General features: G+C 41.9%; 1 protein-coding gene and 2 non-coding genes across 7 annotated transcripts in view; all 3 read right to left on the bottom strand.

Annotated features, from left to right (window-relative positions):
- Positions 1–27,982, bottom strand: part of ZNF608 (zinc finger protein 608) — a 105,482-nt gene that overhangs the window by 13,049 nt on the left and 64,451 nt on the right. The gene's annotated exons all lie outside the window — the stretch shown is intronic.
- Positions 4,524–4,596, bottom strand: TRNAC-GCA. The gene has a single exon. It is a non-coding gene; the product is annotated as a tRNA-Cys (tRNA).
- Positions 15,512–15,618, bottom strand: LOC122701076. The gene has a single exon (XR_006342926.1). It is a non-coding gene; the product is annotated as a U6 spliceosomal RNA (small nuclear RNA).

Here is a 27,982-nt window from a genome sequence, read left to right as displayed (position 1 = left end):
GAAGAGGCGGCGGCCCGGCTGCCGCAGCGGTGGACCGTCCGCAAGGCGGGCGCACGCTCCCCAAGCCCGGGTTCTCTTGGGGACGGAGGGCTGCCGAGCTCCGTAAATCAATGCGGGCTGGTCCGTGTGATGAAAGGCTACTGTCCACGTGGCCGTGCTGTTTCCCACCACGACCCACGCAGAGTTGCTCCATGAAGCACCCCAACCTGCACACCACCCTCAGCGTCGAATTCCTGGTCTTGGAACAGCACAAAGGGAAACGTGGGAGCCGGAGAGAAGGACGGGACCCCGATATGCAGTAGTTAATCACTGAGTGTGTGGGGTTATCGGGTGAAGCTATCACAGGCGAAACAACTTCCACACTGCAAAACTGTTCCCATCGCCTGACACTATTTCTAGACGCCACACTTGTCTAAGTACAAGTAACAATCACCATTATTAGCACTTGGTGGGAATAAAATTCTTTTTTAAAATGTCCATTTTCCACCTAAAAGGGCCTCAATAAGTTAGGCTAATTTCCCTAGAATCCCTCCATATTTTAAAAGATGCTCAAAATAAATGCTCTAATCCCGGGAAGATCTGAATAGTTTCTCTAATGAAATACAGGTGTTTAGTCTATTTTTCTGTTATATGCACAATCCACTTCACAATGTCATGGAATATTCATGTCAGCCTAGAATTCACTTGCGGAATACAAGCATGCACATGTTTATGCAGCCCGATCTGCTCTGTGTGGGAATGAGGGCTTAAGGAACGCTTCTCATACAAACTACAAAGCGTACTGTTTTGTCAGGAAGTCTATGTTCAGACAACATCCTATTGTGAGGGGCCAAGTACAAAGGTAGTGTTGAGCTCTAAAAAAAACATATAAAGGACTTATCTTTTCGAAGTCAGGACATCTTGAATACTTTCTAACCCGTGGTGATACAAAACAGACTATACTTTTGTGAAAATGAGTCCTTTAAAAGTTTAAATTTTATAAATCTGGGCATGGTTGTTTTTCTCACATAAACTAAAAATAAAGGTACATTTATTCCAAAAGAGTTAATTTTACTGCACATTTATTCTTTCAAACATCTTGCTAATTTGTCAGGTGCTGGGGACACTCTGTACAAGTCCTTTTCATCTTTATCGTCTCAAGTATCCCACCAGATTCATCATCTTCCCTTCCTACCCACATAGGGCTTCCCTGGTGGCTCAGATGTAAACAATCTGCCTACAATGCAGGAGACCTGGGTTCAATCCCTGGGTTGGGAAGATTCCCCTGGAGAAGGGAATGGCTACAACTCCAGTATTCTTGCCTGGAGAATCCCATAGATAGAGGAACCTGGTGGGCTACAGTACATGGGGTCCCAAAGAGTTGGACACAACTGAGCAAGCTAACACTTTTACTTTCATTTTTCCCACCCACAATGGTTTTTCTCAAAATGCTAATAATGCCTGCCCTGTAATACTTTATATTTGAAAAATATCTTAAGATTACTACCAATGAAGTAAAAACAAAGCTGAAAAGAGCAATGGGTGGTTTGGGTGAGCTTCCCACATAGAGTTTTCTTCCTTGTATTAAGGGTATGTCTTAGATCCTAATGCACAATCTGAGCTGCCACCCCCACAAAGCATTACCACTACAAGACACTTTAATAAGAAGGTGATCTGCGTTCTATAACATGAGCCCCTTCCCTACCTCTACAAGCCAAAGAGCCCTGAGATCCCCTAAGGATTCCACATTCACGGCATTCTATTATCTCCTCTTGTCAATACTTAGCAGTTAAGTGATCCCAGAGAGATGGTCAGGCCCATTAAGCATTTATTGTACATCTACAGGGTATATACAACACTAGGAATCTATTTAGGGTTATGGAGTCAGCCACAGGTTGCCTGTAACTCCATTCAGACTTTATACTTTTAAAAGTCTGCAAACAGCACACAAGCATACCTGCTAGTCCAGAAGTGGAAGTATAGTTAGCATATTACCCAAACTAAAAGTAGGTCCCTTACCCCATCTTATTGAACTAGACCCAGCATGAGACTTTCACAGTAACTGCTCTGCCTGAAGTTCCTGTTCAGAAGGAAGTCTTAGGCAAGTAGGCTCCTAGACCAGTAATCCTAACCGTGGCCTCATCTGACTGCTCTAGGTAACTAAAGCAGAGGATGACTAAACAAGGACTTGCTTTGGGAATCTGACTAGTGATATGGAAAGCGAAGTTGATAGTAAGAGTAGAAACCTATAGGTCACAAGGTACTGAAGGTTGAAAGGCCAATGGGTGGCACAAGGCCCTCATATTTGTGTGTCCCCTTTCCTTCGTGCTTCAACTCTAAAGGGGCAGAGGATAGGGGCTGGAGACGCTCGCACTGGTATCCGGGCGGTCCCATTATTTTTTAGTCATCTTGTTAGAAAGATGCTCCTGGACTAAAGATCTGTCTTTGAACACCTAGGTCCTGGCTGTGCCTTCTGATACCATACAGATAGTCCCCTTGACAGCCTTTCACCCACACAAGGACAATGACCACGTCAACACTCCCTTCCCCTCCGGTTGTCCTCTTTTTTTCCCCTCCAGCATAAGCGAGTTTCTTCAATCATTCTTGATACCACATTTTTAACTGCCCTGGGGCAGGGGGGAAACTTTAACGATGGACTCATCCAAATTCTCAAGGCAAGTTAAGGCTTCTAATAAATTAGAACCAGAGACTGGGCTTCCCAGGTAGGGCTAGTGGTAAAGAACCCACCTGCCAATGCAAGAGACATAAGAGACACAGGTTAGATCCTTACGTTGGGAAGATCCCCTGGAGGAGGGCATGGCAATCCACTCCAGGTGAATCCCATGGACAGACGAGCCTGGCTACAGTTCACAGGGTCGCAGAGAGTCAGACACCACTGAAGTGATTTAACACAGAGAGACCAAGTCTAACGTTGGCTCTTCCATGAATTCTCTCCAGACACAAAGACCTTGTATACCATTCAAAAATGGCTACTTCCTCCTGGGTCCCCACTACATTCCATCCAAATGCTCTCCCCAGTGGATGCCCCCCAGAATCCATGGTTGCCCTCTGTGTCTACCGCCAGCAGCTTTTTCAGCCTCCCTATGGGTTAGATGGGGCCCTGTCCCTCAGTTCTATAAAAGGCAAATGAACTGACAGGCACCACTGCCAGGACGAGCCCAGAAGAATCTCCCACGCACATTCCTCTGATTTCTTCACCTTCCTGGCTGGCTGGGACAGAGACCACGGTGATTCTGAAGGTCACAAGAGGATGGGAGAGTCTCCTTTAGCTAGGAACTTACGACAAGGAGAACCCCTGTCCTACAGGAACACCGAATTCAGTCCACACTAGATGAGCGCCAAGTAAACTCTTACTATTTGAATACTGCTGAGGCTGTTTTAACTTAAACTACATGGTCCCTTTAACAACGTACTCCACTCATACACACGAGGCCGGTCTCTTCCAACCAGACTCCATTCCTTGAAAACAGGAGCAGTGCCCAGCCCGCGGAGGGAGTGCATTCAACCCCCAGAGACTACCAGGTGATGACTGAAGAAAATCTAGATCTGAATGCTACCTAGTGTCTTCTTTTCACGATTCCCATACTTTTTCAATAAGTATCGTCTCCCACTAGTTTAAAGATGATGGGAATTCTCTGTGGAGAGATTTTGCTCTGAAGATGTTATAAATGTGGTTTATGAATTACTGTTTCTGGTATTTGTGAAGATGCTTCCTCTAGAACTGGGCAAATGCCTGATTTCCCAGTGGATCAGCCAAACTCTGTTTATATTACAATTTAAAGACTCTCGCAGCATCTTTAAAGTGCCTCATCCCTGGGACAGAAGTCTTTGCCAAGCAGTGCAAATGCCAAATTTGGTCTCTGACGTCGTTTCTTGGCCCTCTTATTCAGACTGCCACATCTGGACGACCAGAGTGTGCACTTGTGCAGAAAACAGGAATGTCACTGCAATAACACCAACATGGAACCCATTTATGGCACCATCTTTTTAGGTTTATACATTTCTTTGCTTCTGTGTGTGAATGTGTGTGTGTGTGTATGCGTGTATATATATATGTTTTTTTCTCCTCTAGCAGAAAACATGAGTGACAATAAAAATGTCACAATCTGCTGTTTCCTAAGTACAGGATAAAGTTCATATATTCAGGATATCACATTACTCTTTTTCAGACAATGTGACTCCTATACAAGGTAACATTTATCACCTCTCCTCTGTACTGAATCCCCTCCCTCTCATATTTTGTTGTGCTGGTTTTGTTGGGTCCAACACTGGTACTATTTAAAAAGCCAAGTCTTGTCTAGTACACTTGTTCATTTTTCCGGCTTCAGAGCTTCCAGTCTTATAGGTAGGTCTTCTTCAAAGGTCAAAGTGGAATTTATCATTCTTGGAAAGAAAGAAAGATAGCACTAAGTCATGTCCGACTCTTGTGATCCCATCAACTGTAGCCCGCCAGGTTCCGCTGTCCATGGGATTCTCTAGGCGAGAATACTGGAGTGGGTTGCCATTTCCTTCTCTAGGGGAACTTCCCGAGCCCTGGAATTGAACCCAGGTCTCCTGCATTGCAGGCAGATGCTCTACCAACTGAGCTACACAGGAAAGCAGACTTTAGGGGGGGATTTTAAATTCCCCAATTGGATTGCCAACAAGGCACCTGAGAAAGAGCAGAGGGACGTTTTCCTATTACCTCTGCTAAGGATATACAAAGCATCAGGACCAGGAAAGTAGGTGTCACATGGCCAGAAAATTCAATTTTTTTTTTTTTTTTTTTTAAGAGCTTTACTGCTGGGCTGAATGTTTGAAGAGTCACTTTAACCACATCCTGTAATCAAACCATCTGGAACACAGTGCTGCAATTAGTCACCCTGAACACTGGGCTTTATCTGAACAAATAGTGGAGGCAATGGAGCTGGGAGATGGGGCAGCACTAACAAGGGGAAGCGCAATGAAGCCCTTTATACCCTAGCGTGCGACACCCCCGTCATAAACCCCAGAGACACACCACCCTGGGGTTAACGTCCAGCTTTATGAAAGCACAGTGAGCTTAAAGATTAAAGGGCTGAAGGGCTAAAAACTGCTGGTTTGGATAGTTGTTCTCTGTCCACGACTGGAAAATGTTGGCACCACTCTATCTATGTTAATTATAACCTCTCTGATGACAGTTCAGCATTCCTAGCAGGGTTTGGTGTTATTTTCAGGACATTAAGAACAAGGTTCATTTATGGGAGGAGACTTATGATTCTTTATTTGCCACAGGTTAATCTGAACACTGAGACAGTTCTTTTTGGTTCATCTAAAGCCCGTCCATAAATAACAAGAAAAAAATCCAAGGCCTTAATCCAAATAAATATGCTAAACTGATACCAAGAAGCAATTGCAAAATGCTGCTTCTAATCTACATTTTAAAAGATGGTATCTTTCTTGCTTGACTAGCTTATCTCTTTAAAAAGTCCATTTGATCATCAGGATACAATCTATGGAAATCTTAAAAAAAAAAAAAAAACACCTGAAAGGGTTCCCCCCGCCACCCAAAATACATAGAATAAGCTCTAAAAAGAAGGGAAAAAAAACCCCAAAAACACTGGCTAAAGAAACCTTGTTTCCCCATGGGCCTTATGGTTTAATACACAAAAGAACACAGAGCCACTTCCATCACTGTCGCCTCCCCTGCAGCCTTTGTTCTGAGGCCTGATGAGCTGTATTGATTTGGGAAAATCATTGAGCTTCTTGGAAAACTAGACTCTCGCTTATTCACTGCCATCTATTTCTTTCCTGTGAAGACAGGTGGTCGATATCCAGTTGACTGGTCAGCGCAAAGAAGCTCTCACTGCTTTTCTTTTCTCGCTTGCCTAGAAACATTATCCTTCTCTACTTCTAGAAAACACAATGGCCTGTGAATAAGTCTTGTGGGTACAAAGAGGGAGCAGGAATAAGGCTTTTGTGAGGCACCCCTGGGGAACACAGAAATACCACCCCACATATTTGCATGGAAGCTTGCACTGCCTACGGATGATGACGGTATTTTCACTACCAAGAATTACGCAAGTTTCAGCACTCACGAAAATTTTGAGAGCCCAAAACGTAATTAAAAAAAAAAAAAAAAATCAAAACACTCGAGATCAGTAGATCATTGGAGCTCAAATAATATTTACTCAAGAGGTGCTTTACTTCTTTTAATAATTAGTGCTTATGTTTTAGCAAGTTTCATAGTTTATAGGTGTCACTTTAAATATGGTCAGTAACAACTACAAAAAGAATTGCTTTTAAGTTAGGCAGACACACATCCTAAAGCAACATTATGCTTGATGGCTTGAGGCTAGTGTTAAATATGTACACACATACACACACACACACACACACACTCTTAGATCAAATACAGAAGCCATTAACACCACAACATGTAGCCTGTGCTCCTTAGGCAGTTTCTCTATGAGTTTCTGTGTAAAGTCCCAGCTTGGGGACAGACAGCAGGACAGGTTGTGATGACACTGTTGGGACTGTGGGGGTCGGGAAAGGACAGACCCCTTAGTTTGCTTCAACAAGGGCAGCAAGTCACAAACACGTAGGTAGGCTGCATCAAAAACCACCCTTCATGTCCCAAGAAGACGCTTTTCAGACTGTGATCCGTTAAGGCTCAGCCAAAACACAACAGGTAAAAAGATAAAAGATGAAGGAGGGGGAGAGGCAGGAGGGAGAAAGAAGAGACGGAACAGAAAAACCAGTCTCTGAGACAGACATTTAGAGCAGTTTAAATGCATTAACTGAACAGGTACATGTGCGGAGTATATGTACACACATACACACATATGTACAAACAGATTTCATTTCTTGTCTTTGATGGAATGTTTCAGTAAGGTATCCTTTGAGGCTTGATAACATGGAGGTAAGCAATAGCACCACTCTTGAGTTTCTGGGGCAAAGTTCTTAACTTGAACTTCTCCTCCTCCTCTGCAGGCAGGCATTGGTTTAAATGAATGACTTCAAGTGCCAGCAGGTTTCTCGCACCCTCTCCTTTTCTGAGGCACAATTTCCCTCATTAGAATAGGAGGATGATGTCTCATCTCTCCCCAGGCCTCCCCGCTCCCTCCCTTTCTCCCTGGGAAGATGAGGGTTCAATGCCAACAGTAACAGAATAGCCTCCCCTCCCCCAATCCAGTCTCACAAGCCTCAATTATTAGCTCGTTGGGAAATAATTTATTTTCTTCGTTTAAATAAAAGCATTTCAAAGTTTGAGGAAGGTATGTGATAAGTATTTACTGAAGGAGGCCTACAATGAGCCATGATAAGGATATGGTTGTTATTTTATTACCTCTTAACACATGATTCCTTTAAGAGGGTTATTTTCAGAGACAGCTGTGCAGGGGGGGCCCTGGGCAGACAGCACAGGGCCAGCTTCCCCCCAGGAGGAGAAGGAAATAGCCTCTACACACTCCCACTTGCAGCCTCTCGGGCCACTGAAGATAAGCAACTGAAAGAATGCAGGCCTTTCAAATCATCAGGCCCAGTTTCCTGTACTTAATATTAATTACAGGATCTTTTCAGCTAACAACTTCTACAGCCAGGATCTCCACAACGCTGTTTCTGCAACTTGAAAAGCAGGGAAATAGACCAGCAAGACCAGACCAAAGACAGACTATCCTGAAGGCAGAAGATTCCCCTCAACACCACTGCCCCTAAAAGAGGGGTCTCTGGGGCTAAAGGGGAAGAAAGGTGCAAGCAGCCAGGAATTCAACAGACACCAGCCCTGTCCCCTGGCTCCTGATGCAGACTGCGGTCTGTCTCTTATCCAATGATCCCCTGAGGCAGGAGCAGGAGGAGAAGGAGCAAGAGGGGAGGCAAAGTAATAACTGAGATGAATGAAACAGAAAGATGCAAAGGAAATAAAATCTAAGACTGAAAACCCTCACATATTTGGCGAAGTCGGTTATGGAGGCATCAGTTCTCCCAAACCTTTCATCATCTGTCTACCTCCCAAACCTCTTGCAGATCAATCTCGGTGGGTGATGAGCGGATTTAAATGCTAGTGGATTGCTTGGCAGAATCTGTGTAACACAACTGCAGATTTGGGGACTGTGTTTTAAAATACTTTCTTACCATCCACCCCCAGTCCTTGAGATACAAGGAGACGGTGGGAACCAATCGACAATTACACTCACATCAAAAAGCTGCTACTGATGCATGCATCTCCCTGGGACTGAAGAGCCAGGCTTCATATAAATTATGATGCTTTATTTAAAGCCAGAGCGCTTATTTGCTTTTGTGCCAGCTCTGGGCCCTTTTCATCTGCAGCTCTACTGGGCCCAGGAGAGCACACATTCCTACAGCTCCGCTGGCCACCAGCTGTGTCCCCGTAAATCATAAAACCTCTGAACAAGCCATTCTTTACAAAGGCCAACAGCATTTACTGGAAATGATCACTCTGCTATTATTCCACTTGCTGAAATTTAAAATAGCAATTTACAACAGCAGCTGAAAAACAGGGAACTGCCTCTCTCAACTGTGTGTGTGTGTAATAAACAGGAAGGCTGTGTGTGTGTGTGTGTGTGTGTGTGTGTGTGAGTAAACGGGAAGGCTGTGTGTGTGTAAGCAAACAGGAAGGCTCTGATTAATGTGTATGGCACACAGGGGGGTGTATTTTGTGTATTACCTAAAATTCACCATCTTTGCACAAATAAAAAGGAAACAAGGAATGCAGACGTCAGAGAAGGCAAAATCCACACCCTCACAATCAAAGGCAATGGGTGAGTGAGGAAGTGAGGATTCCGTCACCAGTGACCCTCCCTGTTCGCACCTGGACGTGGCCGTGCCCAGCAGGCAGCGCTGGAGGTAATCCACACCCTCTGCTAAGTAAAGCCACATAACTATGGCTCCGGTTCAGAATGTAATTTGAAAAAAAAAAAAAAGGAAGAAAGAAACTGAAGGAATAAAGTCTAATCAAGCTCAGAATGCAATCAGTTTTACTGCAAGGACGGGACAAGGGAAAAAGAAAGGATAAGAGTCACTAGGGATCGAACAGAATAGCCTGAACTTCTGAAGAGATGGCTCTGGAGGCAGACTCACCAGGCTCAAAGCTGCTTCACCTTGAACTACCACTCTCAGAGCCTCCATTTCCCCATCCACAGAGTAGGGAATAACATGAGTATCAAAGAACGTGTAATTTATGGAAAGCAATTAACATGCACGCTGACACAAAACATCATCGGCAAATGAACTCTGGCTTCCTCGCCTCTGGACTCTCTCGTAATCCAGGTGGAGGGAGATGTGAACATACTAAGAATCTCCTTCCCAGAAATACAGCCAGCATCAAGCAAGGCCTCCTGAGTCTCCTCCAGAGAAAGCATTGTCAGACAGGGGCACCTGCACTGATTATCCTGTATTCCTAGTGGCCAGGCTTACTGTACATGTGCTGTATCTGTCTCTTAGAATCTTAGGGCTGCAAATTCCAATATTAAAGACTTGTATTATTTTTTGATCCACAACAAGGTCCTACTGTATGGCACAATATCCTATGATAAATCATAATGGAAAAGAATATTTTTTTTTAAAACGAATTATATATACGTAAACCAATCACTTTGCTGTGTAGCAGAAATTAACACACCATTGTAAATCAACCACACTTCATTTTTTTTTAAGTTTTATTATTTCTAGACCTACCACCAATTTCAACCAATCAAAAGTCATCATTCCAACCATATCCATTATTTAAAGTGAACATTTCCTCATTTCACCACCCAACAATAATGCCACTACAAAATGCAATCTGAAGCCTCATCTCTGGACTGGGGGTAAGGAAATCTCACAAGTTTTCAAGAACAGTGAACTGAACCCCTGACATCTGTCTAAATTATCAAAACTAAAAATCCAAGGTCCCCCCCACCTGACAACAGAAACCAGGCCCAGCAGCAAGGCTCTTGGGGAATGCAGAGAGAGGTTAAATGCAAACTCATCTTTCCGACCCCAGCTGAAAAGACCAGTTTTCATGATAATGGTCAGAGGCTGTCTTCCCACCCTCCCCCACCCCACATTCCAAAGTTCTTATCTCTCAGGGAAGAAAACAGCCCCACAGAGTTACAAGTATTTCAATAACGTGCTTAGAGACCAGCTCTTTTCTGTAAACAAGCCTAATGAAGCGTGACTAATAGTGCTCTCTGAGAGCTGAGCACGGGAAAAGCGCCTTTGTTAGCACTTACTGGAGCAAGTCATCGTTTTGCTGGAGCAGAACAAAACTTAGCTGGTTATTGATTGACCAGCCTCGCTGGTGTCACTGCTCGGCTGTATGCGTCTATGTACCATGTGTATAAATACATGTGTTTATGTGGAGGCAGATGCTCTATACACACACTCATGCATAGTCACACGCAGCCATCTCAGCTAACTTTGGGTGACCTATCTTCTGCAAACCTGATGAAAGATTCAAGGCACCTAACTGTAACCTAATTCCTGTATCCCTTCCAGCCCGTGATACTCCCTAACATTTTCTCTCCACGCAGTCAGTACCACAGACCTCAACTTCACAGGCTGTAAACCAACACTCCCATGGACACTGTGCTGGCTTCCAAAGTCCTATGATTATATCCTAGAGGTGGTTTTCTTTTGCTTTTTAATAAATTCCAAATTGCCAGTGTTTCCTTCCCCAATTCACCTATAGATTCTGAAATTTAGCCTCACATGATAAACACCAAATAAATATCCCATGAAGATCTGAATTCTTTTCTTTGGTTAAGTTTGCCATTAAGTATTATTCATACTCAAGCAGTGATGTCAGCAGGGAGACCTGACGTTGACCTGGACTTCTTTTTAGAACCAATAAGAATTTGTGTCAAAACGTGCTTTCCTTGTGACTCTGAGCACAAATTTCCGTATAAATTATTGACTGCACTTTGGCCTCATCTGAAACATTAGCCCCGCAGGCTGATAAGTTCTGACCCCAGGTGGCACATCAAGCCTCTCAGAAGAGGCAGGAACGTTCCTGCTTTGCACCGGGGACTAAGGCGTGAGAGCCAATCCATCAAACGCTCTGACAGCCTTTACGGCCTCCGAGCATTAAGCCCAAGTCAACCTCCAAGACTCCCATTGTTCGCATTATTCTCCTCTTCTCCGGTCTGATGAAGTTAGGGTTAAGTCCAAGGCTTCAGCAAGAGAGAAAGGCTATTGTTAGTAACTCCGTCTTTATTGACTCTGACCTGCAGGGCGGCCAGTCTGAAGTCTTTTCCAGAAAGTAATGCACTGCTAATTGCTGTTCATCATCAGGGTGTGTTTCATATACCTCCTTCCACGGAAAGAAGACCTGACTCAACATTTCAACATCTTTCCAGGTTTCCTTGTAATTCTTCTGAGTGAAAACACACTCTCTCTGTGTCTCTCCCTCCCTCCCCCTCTCCACCAAAATCTGATTTGTACCCACCTCATATCCTGAATCTCTAATAACTGACTCAAACATAGAATGTTTGGTGGGACAATGCTAACACTTGAGAGTTGGCATATGGAACGTTATTTTTTTTCCTTCTTCTTTCACAGCAAGTATCTGTGGGGATTAGTACACAGGGCAAGAAAATGCTTGATGGAGAAATGAGGTGGAAACGTATTATTTCCTCCTGATGTCCTTTGCTTAAAATAAAGATCTTTTCCAGCTAAAACAGGAAGTTAGATTTGTTAGCAGCTAGCAACTGACTGGGTGAGGGTGAAGGTACAGAATTCCACTCAGGTTCTGTTTGAGGAATGTTGCACTCTAAAGCAGTTGCAGAATTACTGGTCCAAAGGCTTTCTCAGTTTTCTCTGAAAGAAAAACCAAGCAGATCAAAATAGGCCTCCCAGAGAAGAAGGGCCTGGTAAAAGGTAAGCACCAGGGTACCCAGGACTGTCCCTCAAGTGCAATGGGTGCCCAGACCAGGCTAGTCACACGGCAAAATGCCCCCAGACCTGCTGAAACTGTTGACCAACAGCCCGAGTCTGACTGGTGCCAGGGAGAAAATTACATGTTGACACTGCAGAAATCAACCTTCTTGGATACAGAAAAAAAAAGGGCAGAAAATCCCAACGGCTTAGTGTTCTACTAAGCTTTTGATTTAGAGGTTTTGGGTCATGAAGTCCAACAACATTTAGCCACGAGACCCATTATGCTACTTTATTTCGTATATCCCAGTGTATGAATTAGTAACAGAAATTAGTGTTTTTCCAAATGAGTGAACAGAAAGCCATTTTTCACTGTGTGTTTGATAGCGCACTAACTCCAAGGTATGTGAATGGAATACTAGATTTGATAAGGTTTCCCAAGGGGTGCTAGTTAAGAGAACAGAGTTTCTTGGTGCTGCGGATTACATTTTCTGACGCCACTCAATTCAAGTTTAATATTAAAGAAAAAGAGAATTTTCTAATTCAACCAAGAATGCATGGTCAAAGAATTCAAGTATCAAATGATACTCGAAAGTATCAGGGGGTACCAGGGCCAAACACTTTATTTTGTAATGTACTCAAGACAAAACTGCATGTGTACCCTGTTCTTATATAAAAGGTCTTTCTATGTCTCAATGCCCAGAAATAAAAGATTCTGAGAGAAATCAACTAAATATTCAAGTAGCTGCTATATATAAAAACATACTCTGTCTTAGAGTCAATAATATTAAAGCTGCAAAGGGGCCAAATTGATCACTAAGATGAATTCGAGATTTGTTCACTGAATCTTGGGACAGTTGCATTTGGGGTCTCCTCTGAAGCTGCAAAGATGGCAATCCAAAATTATTAAAAGCAGCATTATTTTACACAACAGGCAGTTAACATTTGTGTTACTGTCCCCAGGGGGTAAAGAGAGAACATAAATATAAGAACATTGATTGAGTGCTTTATTACGTGTAGGTCACAGGAAGAAATGTTTGTTACATAGATTATCTCATTTTTTTCTCAGCGTCTACATGCCGGGTTCTTTTATTATCACTATTTTACTGATGAACAAATTAATAAGAAAGTTTAACTGACTGACTTGCCCCCAGTCAGAGATGTGAAGACAGGCAGGCTGACTTTTGATACCATGCTTCTAAATGCATTGTTTAAGTTTAAACAAACGTAAGTTTATGAAGAACACAATTTCATGAAGGAACTACGCACGCATGGATGAGAATCCACAAGGTCACATGTAAGTGACGATCAGTAGCTGGCTTGCAGGCCAGCGCATGCAGCTTTTCCCAGCTCTACAAGAGACGCCAGTCGTGGAAGCTTAAAAGTGACCATGGTGAGAATATATACCACAGAAAATAGCAAAGAATACACATGGGTGTTCTCTTCCTCCCAGCCCCCAACTCCCACCCCAGTAGTTAACAATTTATCAGCACCTCCCCCTGTTTTTCACTCAGTCGGGTCCAACTCTTAGCGACCCCATGGACTGCAGCCTGCCAGGTTCCTCTGTCCATGGGATCCTCCAGGCAAGAATACTGGAGTGGGTTGTCATTTCCTTCTCTAGGGGATCTTTCCAACCCAGGTATAGAACCCGGGTCTCCAGAATTGCAGGCAGATTCTTTACCACCTGAGCTATAGGGAAGTCCGATTTATCAGCACACCAATGCTTAAATGCTTAGTTTGTTAAATTACTCATCTCTCTTATAAAGTACCTTGTCAGAGAAAACACTGGTCTGGGAAAAGCACAGAATCTGGAAACGCTTCTATATTCAACCTATGTTTAACCGCTTAGCTGGTATTATCTATCCATATGGCAACCCACTCCAGTACTCTTGCCTGGAAAATCCCATGGACGGAGAAGCCTGGTAGGCTGCAGTCCACGGGATCGCTAAGAGTCAGACACGACTGAGCGATTTCACTTTCACTTTTTTCATGCATTGGAGAAGGAAATGGCAACCCACTCCAGTGTTCTTGCCTGGAGAATCCCAAGGATGGGGGAGCCTGGTGGGCTGCCGTCTATGGGGTCGCACAGAGTCGGACACGACTGAAGTGACCTAGCAGCAGCAGTATAAAATCAAGGGATGATTCTAGAACTCACTATGGACTACACTTCTAACTTCTTAGGATTTTAGACATGTTTAAAAGGAATCACAATTCACACCTCCAAACTTCTAGTCTATTTAAGCACTCATATCTCATCAGTCATCAAGTCACGCCTACTTTGACTCCTAACCAATCTCGACTCCATTCCCTCCCTTTCATCCACACCACAGTCCAGGCAGGCCTTGGTTACAGCCCCTACCCTGCCCCACTCACCACTTACCTCCCCCCTCTGCCTCACATCACAGAGTGCATCTAAACGTCCCTGGCACACAATGCTGGTCACTTCATGCTTTGTTCCTATCTTTTGCCTAGGGAACCTGGACTTGCCTTAATCTTCGGAGTCCAAGTTCAGGTGCCTCAACTCAAGGAAGCCCTGAGGCTGCCTGACTGCATCTGAGGATACCTCTATCATAGAACTTACTGTCACATTTCAGATGCCTGATTTTTACCTGCCAACCTCTCAGAAAGGCCAAGCACGAGCTCTTTCAAAGTGCCTGGCAAAGAATAGGTACTCAATTAAGTGAGTTTGGCAAAGAATAGGGACTCAATTAAGTGAGTTTTTGTTTTAAGGCAGGTGAAACAACAAAATGAATAAAAGCACAGAAGAACCCTCCTACACTGTAGGTGGGAATGTAAGTTTGTGCAGCCACTATGGAAGTTCCCTAAAAAACTAAAATACAGTTGCCAAATGATCCAGCAATTCCACTCCTAGGCATGTATCTGGACAAAACTCTAATTTAAAAAGATATATGCAAGCCCTATGTTCATAGCAGCATTATTCAAAATAGCCAAGACATGATAACAATCTTAATGTCCATTGACAGATGAACAGATAAAGAAGATGTGGTACAGATACACAATGGACTACTACTCAGCCATTAAAAAGAATGAAATGTTGCCATTTGTAGCAACATGGATGCAACTAGAGATTATCATACTAAGCGAAGTCAGAAAGACAAATACCATATGATATTACTTACATGTGGAATCTAAAATATGACACAAATAAACCTATTTATGAAACAGAAACAGAATCATGTACATAAAGAACAGATTAAAAGTTGTCCAAGGGGAGGGGGCTGGGGGAAGGATGAGTGGGAGGTTGAGATTAGCAGATATAGGCTGTTATATATCGAATGGATAAACCACAAGGTCATACTATATAGTGCGGGGAACTATATTCAATATACTATGATAGACCATAACAAAAAAGAATATGAAAAAGAATGTATGTATATTCATATATAATATATGTATAACTGAATCATTTTGTTGTACAGCAGAAATTAACACAACATTGTAAATCAACTACACTTCAACAAAAACAATGAAAAAAGCATAAAGCAACCACTACATTATAACTATATACACAAATCAAAATATAAAAGTGAAAAACCATGTAACTGAGTATTCATCACCTGATTCTGATAATTACTAATTAAGGGAGCCCATCTCAGTTGATTCTTTCCATTTTTATTTTTTTTTTTTTTTATTTTTTTTTTCTTTTTCTTATTTTTTTCAGAATATGGAACGCTTCACGAATTTGCGTGTCATCCTTGCGCAGGGGCCATGCTAATCTTCTCTGTATCGTTCCAATTTTAGTATATGTGCTGCCGAAGCAAGCACGATTCTTTCCATTTTTAAAGTAACTTGATGATAATATAGATGTAAACAATTTGGCTTTATTTATCTATTTTTTATTAGAAAAATTTGTGAACTAAGTATTCTTGTAAGTTAAACCAGGAACTTTCCTCTGTGATTTCAAAAGCCATTCACTTCTAATGAACTATTACAAAAGCAATTGATGAGGTACATTTGTTGCTCACATGATGCAGACACTCTCAACACGGACCATAACCCGCCCAGTCCTGGCAGATCCAGATCTGCTAACCTCTCCCCTCACTTCTTCTAAAATTTAATGAACAGTCAGATCCAGCAAATCTCCGCCCAGTAGCCTGCCACTGGTTCTTCTCCCGGACTCTGGGCCCCAAAGAGAGATTTGTCATTGCTTAAATAAATTTTACAGATGTAACAGATAAAGTAATAAAGAAAACAGAGCTTTTATAAAACAAAGTTGACAGAGCAGAAAGCTCTGTCTCTATAATGGGACGCACGGTGGTACGTGCTAGGCGGCTTGTGTGTACCAAAGGGAAACAGACAATGAAGCTTAGGAAGCATGAAATGACAGCCTTCTTTGCCTTTCAGGGAACATAAATTTTATTTGCTGAATGTAAATCTTAAGGCTGTGGTTTTCAATCTGCATGTGTGATCACTAGAAACTGATTTCAAGGAAATATACAATTATTTAACTTACTGCTCAGCAATGCAAATCCAGGGTCACACATTCATGATTATAACCAGTGGAAGACTCAGGTAATGTTTTGAGCGATGTTTTTCCAGGTGTGATCCTTGTTGGCACAGATGACATCACCTGCCCCTTGGTTAGCGTTACTGGAAGTGGTACAAGCATCATTTGTCCTCAACAAGGAGCCTATGACTTCTAATAGGGACTTGCCTGGTGCCAACTGAAACACAGAATGATGGTTTTCTTTCCCAGTGAACATATCCCTGTTCCCCTAATAACATATATAGTTTCTTTTAAAATGTTATGTCTTTAGACAGTTTGGGAGATGCGCCTGGTTCTTCATACAAGGCAGATGGATACCAACCTCTTCCATATTCTTCACAATATAGTAAAGGCAGTTCCCTCCACCCCAGAAGATTAGTAACTCACTTTGACTAGTCTCTACAACTTAAATGATCAACATATAAACTGGGTTTGCTCTGTGTGTTTTAATGGCCTTATCAGATTGTGGCGTTTAATGCTGAATTCTAGTTAATTAGTTAATTAAAGTAGCCTGATTTTATGTGAAGGCATATTTTTAATAGAAATCTTGTAAGTATATGTAAATCATGGTATGCAGGCATACCATATTCTACAAAGCAGAACCAAAACAAATTATAAAAACTGCTATTCTAAAAAATGGACATAACAGCAATAATACAAATGCCAGTAATCGACACATGAGTAAATATGGTCAAGGCAGATGCAGAGAGTGTCTTGAGGAGAGAGGACAATAGACACGTAAACTTTTATTTACTTTAATATGAATCAGCAATTCAACTGAGAATGCATGTTATTTATAATCAATCCTTCAAGATCATTTTTACTTAGGGTTCACTCACAATCCCCTCAGAAACTAAAAAAAGAAATTTACTGACGTGAGTTTGGGGGCTGGAAAGGGGGCAATAAATATGTCCCCATGAAGCACTGTTCCCAGTGACACCGGTTCTACACCTCTGCCTGTAGGTTACACTGCACACGACCCACAGGAAAGCTGTCTGACAAGCACTCAAAGTGGCCTCCCGGGAACGAGTGCTCATTCACGGCAGATCCCAAGAGCATGCATTCCCTGACCACGGCATCTCTCTCTGCTCACGGTCACCCAAGCATGCTGCAAGGTCTTGCTGTCAAGGCACCTGCTAGCCTGACATAAGTGTCCGAAAGGACACTTGATAACATTAACACTGCTCTGAGTAACTGTAAGAGAACCCATAGGAATGAGGGTCTTCCTATCTTCTAGGTAGAATGCCACATTTTAGAGAATGCGCTGGCAGGCTAATGAAGAACACTACTGTCTTTGCCTACAACAAATATTACAACGCTCGGGACTGTACTTTTGTTTGCCTGTACATTTAACAAGTGCATTTTGTGATGAATATATTTCAGGCACTATTCAAAATGTCTTACAGAACTGTAGGACTCAGCAATCCCACTAGTGGGCATATGCCCTTGAGAAAATCATAATTCATAAGGACACATGTACCCCAATGTTCACTGCAGCACCATCTATAATAGCCAGGACACGGAAACCACTTACATCAATCAACAGATGAATGGATAAAGAAGATGTGGTGTACAATGGAACAGTACTCAGCCACAAAAAGGAACAAAACTGAGTCATTTGTAGAGATATGGGTGGACCCAGAGCCTGCCATACAGAGTGAAGTAAGTCAAAAGGAAATACATACAGGATATTGATGCGCATATATGCAATCTAGAAAAATGGCACAGATGAACCTATTTGCAGGGCAGAAGTAGAGGTGCAGAGGTAGAGAATGGACTTGGGGACACAGGGGGAGGCAGGGTAGACAAATGAAAAGTGCAGCACGGACATATATACACTACAACGTGTTAAACAGATGGCTAGTGGGAAGCCGCTCTATAGCAGAGGGGGCTCAGCCCAGCGCTCTGTGATAACCTAGAGGTGGATTGGGGAGGGGGGTTCAAGAGGGAGGGCCAGTATATATACACCTACAGCCGTTCAATGTGTTATTCAGCAGAAAGTAACACAACACTGTAAAGCAATTATACTACAATAAAAAAAGAAACTGTCTTATGGATCCTTAGTCATTTAATCCTCCTATAAAACACAGTATGTTGGGGGGGAGGGCACGAGGGGGAGAGGCACAGTATATTCATCTCCACTTACAAAGGACAGACGGGGGCATGAAGCAGGCAGTGAGTTACTGCCCAAGGTCACACAGGCAGTAGGCTGTGGAACTGAGAATTGGAACCCTGGGGGTCTGGCTCAGTTTGTGACAATGACCCAATGTCCCCATATACACTGGGGCAGAGGATGAACGCTGACCCTCGAGTCAAGGGCTTTACCTTTTGCTCTAGTTTCTTTTGGGCTTCCCTGCTGGCTCAAATGGTAAAGAATCTGCCTGCACTGCAGGAGACCCAGGGTCCATACCTGGGTTGGGAAGGTCCCCTGAAGAAGGGAATGGTAACCCACTCCAGTATTCTTGCCTGGAGAATCCCATGGACAGAGGAGCCTGGTGGGCTACAGTTCATAGAGTTGCAAACGGTTGGACATGACTGCACAACTGATACTGTCACTTCACTTATTTATTTTATACAATAAGTTTCATGATATCATATCTTGAATTCTCAGAACATAAGCAAATCAAAAAGCCATGCAATTTTCAAGCACAAAAGAATCTTGAAGATCACTTATCCCAAACTTGCTCTCTGTATGGAGAAGGAAACTGAGACTCCAGGGACATTACATGTCTGGTCCCAGCTTCTAGGACAAAGGGGAACAGAGCCAAAACCGTAACTGAGTCTCCAACATCCTTCCCTTCCAGTAATCCTCTGCATCCACACACAGGTACTCAAGGTGAGCAGCAAAGGATGCCCGTCAACAGGCTCTCGGCGCTTCTGCGGGGAGCAAAGGGTCCCTTCAGGGCCCATCACACAGCTGAGTGGTCTGACCACCAGCCAAGAGCCACCGCAGGATTTTGCTCCAGTGGGACTAACGCTCAATCCAAGAGATTGGAAATTGCTTTGGAGGAGTGGGACGATCAAGAAAAGGACTCTGAAGTTTGGGCAAAGAAAAACCTGGAGCATGAGCAATAACCAGTCTTGCAGGAACCAGAGACTCCCCTTCTCATTTAATGAAGCCTAAACAAACACGCACACGTGCCACCTGCTGAGTGAATGATGTCAAAAATAACATTGCAAAGTAGAGTTTATCTAAACTTGTACTAAGAACCTTTTGTTCTACTTGCTTTATTTTATCACAGGGTTCAAAAGTAGCCAATGAAGGCTGAAAGTCTGGGGCTGCATCCCAAGCATTTGCAGTCTTTGCTTTAGAGAAGGAGGTGTTCTCAGGATGGCTGGCAATCAGTCACTACACCTTCCTGGCCTGTGGAGATGGTGTGTGGCCAAGACGTCTAGCAAGAATGGATGGGCAACACACGATACCTAAACCAAACAGGGTGTTAGCTACAGTAAACTCCACAGAGCAGCACTATTCACAATAGCCAGGATACAGAAGCAACTCAAGCGCCCCTGATCAGTCAGCCATAAAAAAGAACAAAATTCTGCCATCTGCAGCAACGTGGATGGACCTAAAGAATGTTATGCTTAGTGAAATCAGGCAGACAAATTATTGTATGATATCACTTAAATGAGTATATATGCAAAACAGAAACAGACTCACGAAAACTAGTGGTTACCAAAGGGGGGGGTCGGTAAAGTCAGGGTATGGGATTAAGAGACACCAACTACTACATATAAAATACACAGGCAACAAAGATATGTTGTATAACATGGGGAATTATAGCCATTATCTTTTTGTAATAACTTTTAATGGAGTATAATCTATAAAAACACTGAATCACTATGCTGTATACCTGAAACTAATGTAATATTGTAAATCAACTACACTTCAGGTTTTGTTGTTTTTTTTTCTTTTAAAAAAAAAGGAATCAAGGTTCCAATTTTGGAGGAAATATAGAGCAGGTTTCTGATTGGACTACAGAGAAATCCATCAATCTCTTCACACACACACACCAAGATGATAGATATGGGTTTCAAACCCAGGCTAATCACATTCTATTTTTTTTTTCTCTAGACTCCAAGGATAATACAAATCCCCTTGAGTGCTTATTAAAAATACTGATTCTTACCACTACTCATGCTCTAAGCATCTGAGGCGATTCTTACCAGAGAAACTAGGCTAACAGACTTTAAAGAAAAATGTTCATCAAACAAAAAAAAAGATATACATAAACCATGTTGAGTTTTAGTAGGAAAGAAATGGGGCATAATGATTTTGATTAATTACTTTCTGACATTCTGAGGTAGGAGGTATTATGTTATTCCTTTGGGAAAAGTCACCAAGGAGCTTGGAATGAGGCTGAGAACTTTTTATCTGCCTGAGCCCTTTGACAGGAGTATTAATACAACAGCTTAACTCGGTTTAAAGCAAGAATTATTTCACCATCCACACTAATCTCTTCTGGCAAGAGGCAGAATTCTGCTATGGCTACTCACAAAGGATGATGGAGCCCAGCAATCCTTTCTTCACTGAGGGGAATTTGGGGCTTTTCAAAATATTAATATAAGCTCACTTATTAAGATAAAACGATGTGTTAAAAGTACTGGAAATTCTCACAGTGGAGCAGCTATTTTTTTTTTTTCTTTTCTTCATAAAAACAATCTATAATTAAGGGTATCCATTTTCACATCCTAGCCTCAAATATTAGCATCATGATATGCTAATGCTACATATTGTATGCTCTTTAATCAGAGATCAAGTAAGTGGACAGGTACTGTGCAGATCAAAAATAAAGTGCAGTTTAGAGGCAATGCCAATAGCACTGTTATAGGCAGGATGCTTCTGCCAGAGATACAGTGTTAGTCACTCAGTCGTGTCTGACTCTTTGCAATCCCATGGACTGTAGCCTGCCAGTATCCTCCGTCCATGGGATTCTCCAGGTAAGAATACTGAAGTGGGTAGCCATTCCCTTCTCCAGGGGATCTTCCCAACCCAGGGATCGAACCCAGAGATATATAGGCTTACCTGAGGTAGGTTTGGCTGAGTACAGCTTCTAACTCCCACCTACTCACCCAACCTCAGAATTAGAGTTAAGCAGTACCCTTTTCATTAAGTATATCAAAGCCCTTTTCTTTGAAAAGGATGAGAGAGGGAGGGAGGGAGGAAAGAAAAGAGAATAGAGTAGAAAAGAAAGGAAAAAAGGCGGGGGGAGGGGAATGAAAAAAGAGAAAAGAAGCAAACAAGCTTGCCTTTCTATACTGCTCTACCACAAAAACCTCTTGTGAGGTCTTCAAAAATAACAATTCAGCAAAAAGGGACAGCGGAGCAACCACTGAGGCAACCCTTATAAGTCCTTTTCAAAAGGCTGCTTTCAGTGAATCAATTTTCAATGTTGTTTCAGTTATTCTCAGAAAACTTTCTCCCCCCTCCTCTTCTCCTTTGGAAATTTGGTAACCATAGTTTCTGTATCCTGCTGAGACTTGATATGTAGAGCTGTATTCTACCTGCTATTAAGCTGCTGATAGCAGTGTTTCTGTTGCAATTTATGAGCAATGTCAGTTGAAGGCAGAGAGTATTGTACACACTATATTTTCCCAGCTGGAGATCTCCGTGAATGGAAAGCAAAAACATGAATACACATGCATTGTGAGCTTGAGGGAATAAAAAGGCAGGGGAAAAAAGTCAGCAGGCTAAAATCAGGTGGGTGGTCCTGATTATAAACCAAGGAGATAATAAAATATTCAAAGGAAGCTCTAACTAAATAGTCAGGAAATGGAGACACACAACACAGTGAGAAACCCCAAAAAAGTCTTTTTTCTGCCTGTATGTCTCCCACTCAATTCTTAGCATTGGTGATGCGCCAAGACTCACCTGACCACCTGGGGTTTTCAAACAACTTGCCATAATCAAAGGTCATTTGAAACCACGGAAACAAATCCCATTCCACATTAAGTTTCTGAGAATGACTTTAGCCTATGGTTAGTACAATGGATCCAATTCCCAACCTTCTCTTCTAAATGCCTCAACTCACATGGTACCTAAAGAATCAAATTTGTCTCTTTGCCCTTAACCAAAAGTATTTCAGAAGAACACAGAAACTGGGTTTTATTTTTGTGATTAAGCAACAGACACGTTGGGCTTCTTTATCATGGAGCACACAAAAAAGATAACGGAGCTCCTGGACGCTCAATTCTACAGAGAAACAAAGGATCCAACAATGATTCCAGAAATTACCCAGGAAAATTATTTTAAAAACAGGAAAATACCTTTTCCCTAAATACTCTAGAGAAATACAACATAAAATATTAATAATTAGCACCTTGTTAGATAAACTTGATTGGCTTGTATCAGTTGTCCCCATTAGAACTATGGGGGGAAAGTTTTTATAATAACCAAACTGTGCTCTGACCCAGAAATATCGTGATTCAGTTTATCTGCGTTCCAGGACTAGCACTTTTTAAAAAACACAATTCTAAGGACTTCCCTGGTAGTCCAGTGACTAAGATTCCGCAATCCTAATTCAGGGGACCCAGGGTTCAATCCTTGGTCAGAGAACCAGCTCCCACGTGCCACAACTGAGAGTTCACGTGCCAAAACTAAAGATCTTGCAGGCTGCAACTAAGACCCAGTGCAGCCTAATTAATTAATGAAGAAAAAAAAAAAAAAACAACCAAACACGATTCTGGTATCCTTCCTTATATGAAAACATTCAATCTTAAAGGAATAAATCAAACTATGCCCTCAGTAACATCAGTAGGCTAGAATGACTTGTAAAATGGGAAAACTGTTTTCAGTACAAAAGGAAAAATGCATACAAAATAAATAACCACGAAAAGCAAAAGGATCATTCACTTATTTTCATTGGAACATAGTTTAAGATTTCCTAAGCTAACACTGGAGCAGATCTTTAATCAAGGTGTTCAGTTGTCTTCCTAATCAGAATTTAATGTTTTTGATTCAAACATCTCTCTGTACCAACAATATAAAATAAAAAGACCAAGTCTGTTGAATTTATCAAGCCCAGAGCTAAACCAGAAGAAAAGTAATTACCATTTAAATAGCAACATAAAGTTCTTTGAAGGAACAGCCTTTTGATGTTAGCATCTTGAACACTAAATGGCAAAAAATTTCAGATCTTAACATTGTTCAGAGGAACCCCCCCAAAACTAAATATATCTCCTAGAAGTTCTTTCATCAGAAAAAAGCGAGAACCCAGCTCATTTATCATGGGCTCGTCCTCAGTACATGGTGACAGCAGTAAAGTCCTACTAAATTAAGGTGACTTTAAGAAGAAAAAAAAGGAAGGGGAAGTACAATGGACTGGCTTCTAAAACGGCAGAAAAAATTTTAACAAGAGAGGCTAGGCATAAGCAGCTAATAAATTTCTGGAGCCCCAATATCCAACAAAGGGGAACTAACTGTAGTATCTATATCTACACGTCATCTCACACCCCACCATCAATGTGAGTGAGCCCACCTGTGCATCTTTCAAATGGATTCTGCACAAAGTTGAGAATACTTGTCATTATCAAATTCTGTCTCTTAATTTACACAGGGAGGGACATCTTTTTCTACAAATGATTGCAAATCTCTTACAAATGACTAGAAACACCCGGCAGTATGATGTATTGTATACATCTCTTAATTATCCTGCAGTTGATTAACCAGTTGGTAGATAAAACAGGCTGCACATTATTCAGACATTGTGAAACATTCATATTTATCCTCCAACCACAAGAGATCTTCTTTTCATTTCCAGTGGTTCACACAATGCTAGGCAGGTAACAGATTTTGGGGCTATTCTATTGAAGATTCTCGGCTTTTCCGAGAATAACACAATAGTATATTTGTGTTCAGTCACTCAGTCGTGTCCGACTCTTTGCGACTCCATGGACTGTAGCCCACCAGGCTCCTCTGTCCATGGGATTCTCCAGGCACGAATACTGGAGTGGGTTGTCATGCCCTCCCCCAGGGGATCTTCCCAACCCAGGGATCGAACCCAGGTCTCCTGAATTGCAGGTGGATTCTTTACAGTCTGAGCCACCGGGGAGGCCCTTATCTCCAAAAGACCAAATCATGTAAGAGAAATGGACAAAACACAAACCAGACAACAGCACCAAACTTTAAAAAGATAGGGTGGGGCAGGGCGGAGAAGAGGGGGGAGGAGAAGGTCATCACCCACAACCAGATTTTTTCCTTGGCTTTGGCTTTATTTATCCATGACATCCCTACTCATTATAATCAACACTTAAGTTGAATCTGCCATATTCCTATGATCAAACATTCATCTCTGAATAGGTTTTTTATTTCAGACTTATGCAGCATCTAGTTTCTGGTTATTTAACTAAAAAAGGAGACCAACTGTTCAATTAAATTACAAAATTGACACTTTTTCCTGCTTATATACATTTTCCTAAGTCTTACAAACCTTGCTTTCATTCTTCCTAAGATAGTGAGTGCCTACAAAGCAGGTTTTATTTGAGAGGCAAAACAAATCGATTATAAGCAAATCTACTCAGAACTATAATATGGTAATAGGCCATGTTTCCCAAACTTGCCTAATCATAACACCATCTGGGGAGCTTGGGGTTCCCAACCATTCCTCTGGAGATTCTGGGTGGAGGGGGTCTGCATTTTCTTATGCAATCCAGGTACATCTTATTATCAGGCAAGGTTGCATAGATTGTTCTGGGTCCCGTGCTGTGTTTGAGCAGCCCACAGTTCAGTGCTAAAGGTTCCAAAATGCTGCACATTAGAACCACCTGAGTGGTCTTTTAAACCACCACCCCAAAAGCCCACCCCAATTTAAATGAGAACCTCTGGGAGTGGGCTTCAAGCACAAGCATATTTGAATTTCCCCAGGTGACTCCAGTGGACAGCCATTTCTGTGAACTAATAATCTATTCTAGTTTACTGCTTCTCAGCAGCCAGCACTGATCAGAAAAACTTGTGGAAAGCTACAAATTAACAAAAAGAACAACACCTAGACTCCATCTTAAACCAACCGAGTCAGAATCTCTGGACAGGAGACGTGAGCCATGGCATTTTCCCAAAATTCCTAAGATGATTTTAATGTGCAGTCTAGGCTGAGAAAAATGGGTCTAGTAGATTCTAAAGTTAATAAAAAAATTTTTAAATAACTTAATAAAAGCTTGTATCCAAACACCTTTTCTCTGCCAAGCACATGACTATGTTTGTTCAAGAGAACAACAAATTCCAAAGAAAACAGTCTCTCTTTTGAAGGAGGGCACAACTCAGCTGGTCAGATAAATAATACACTAAATGAACAAACAAGAGAATATTATGAACTATCAGTAAGGGTAGCATTTCTAAAACTCTGAATATATAAAACTGTTGGAAGAGGGAAATAAAAATGTTTTTTGGAAGTGTCAGCTCATGTCAGCTAGGTGCCCATACCATTTAAAAGCAGGCAGACTCTTGATGAGAATTACTAAGGCTGATTTGGAGTCATGCATGTGAGATAAACAAGTCTTATGGCGCCTTTCAATTCGACTGGTCCTTTTGTCTTTAAAGAGCGTTTTTCTACAGGAAAACTCTAAAAACATTCCCAGTTGAAGTTCCCTTCAACAACCTTAAGAGCGAATGTGACTGGCAGTTTATACAATGTCAGCAATATATACAATAATAACACATCTTTTCCATTTTATATCTATTAATTTTTTATACTTGCTACATCTATAACCCCATTTTATAGATGAGAAAAATAAGTTCCTAAGGGGCTTGCTGACTTGATTAGAAGTCTCTTATCTCTACTAGAATATACTACATGAGACTATAGCCATGCTTTACTCACAAATATCCTTAGTCGACCTGTTATTTAAGGAAAATTCATTTACTCAACCCAATATGATGCCCCTTACGTGTGCTGGGCAGTACTGGGTGCTTGGAATACAGCAGTGGGCAAGACAGACTCCGTCCACATACCAAGTGGGACAAAACGCAGAATAACCAAATAAGCAGCTACAACTTTAGGTACGAAGTCTCCGAAGAAATAATGCGGTACAAGGGTTTAAGAAGTGACAGCAGAGAAGTTAAGTTTAGGGATGGGAGTCAAGGAATGTTATTCTAGGGAAGTGAAATCTGAGCCAAAACCAGAAGGGCATTGAGAGCTGGCCATGCATAAGACCTGGGAAAGGAAGGCTCTGGGCAGAGAGCAAAGGGAAGCAAGGCCCCTGGGCAGCAAGATGAGGCTACAGAAGACACCCAGAACTCTTTCTATTCAACACAGCATCTCTGGGAATACATACTTGAAGAGCCGTGCATATTGACAGAGGACCTAGTGTGTTCTCAATTTTATGCGAAGTTGAAGAGATGCCATCAGAGGCCTTTAGTAAGGTCACTAGAGACTCATAACCAGAACACCTAGTGGCAAGTGCTAACAATAAATGCCCCATGAATCCAGGAAAGGGAGGTGAAGATAGCGCCCATAAATGAAGCAGGTATTTCTTGCTGGTTTTCTTAACATTTGTCTTTCTGATCTTAAAATTCCATTTGACTCTTCAAGCTGCAGTTTTAACAAACATTAATGAAAGGCCTTTTGTAGCAACAAGTACTTTTATCTGGACCACTTTTAAGAGCATAGAAATAAAGCTACTGTTCTTTCATACTGTTGTGTAAATACAGGTCTTTCTTTGAAGTGTGTAATAAATGGTCATTTTATAGTCTATAATACCTGGAATATTTTGTGGGATACCCTCTTAGCAAAACAAATCTTAAAAAAAAACAGCATAGTGTATAAAGTAGATTGGTTTGTTTTAAAACTGGCTTAAGATACTAGGAGACATGTACAAGAATGTTCACATGGAGAACATTTGCAATAGCAAAGAACAGGCCACAATCCAAGAGTCCATGGGCACAAGAATGGATAAATAATAATGGTATATTCAAACCTGATACAGTGTGAAAATGAACTAGATCTTAACGTTGAATGAAAACAGTAAGCTGAAAAAATATACTGTACATGATCCCCCTTATATGAAGTTCAAAAACATGAAGAACAATGTATCAGCTAGAAATTCAGAGGGATGAAGGAAGATGTAGGCATAAAAAACAAAATATTCAGAAAAGTGGTTTTGTAGAGAGAAGCAGCAGCTGAGTGGGACAAAGGAAGGGCCACCAGCGGTTTTCAAAAATCATGAGACCCTGATGCTGGGAAAGACTGAGGGCAGAAGGGGAAGGGAGCGACAGAGAATGACATGGTTGGATAGCATCACTGACTCAATGGACAGGAGCTCGAGCAAATTCCGGGAGATACTGAAGGACAGGGAAGGCTGGTGTGCTGCAGTCCATGGGGTTGCAAAGAGTCAGACATGTCTCAGCGACTTAACAACAAAACTGTGTTCTATGTCTTCATCTCAGTGGCAGGACATATGCTTTCATGCTGTTCTTTATACCTTACATACATATTTAAAACAGTATTTCCTATATATTTAACAAAACAAGTTTTTAAAACTGACTGAGCAAGGACTCAGATCATCTTTGCCCAAACGCAGCTCTGGCTTATTTCACATTTGTGTATACACGCCTTGTTGGAAGCGTTAAGTTCAATATCCTTTCTTGAGTTTTCAGTGTGTTGATGAACATAGCCTGAAGAAAAGGAAAACACCTGAAAACCCAAGGCA

Source organism: Cervus elaphus, chromosome 9 (genome assembly GCF_910594005.1).
Source record: "Cervus elaphus chromosome 9, mCerEla1.1, whole genome shotgun sequence".
NCBI classification, from domain to species: Eukaryota; Metazoa; Chordata; class Mammalia; order Artiodactyla; family Cervidae; genus Cervus; species Cervus elaphus.
This window is presented reverse-complemented; position numbering and strand designations above follow the sequence as displayed.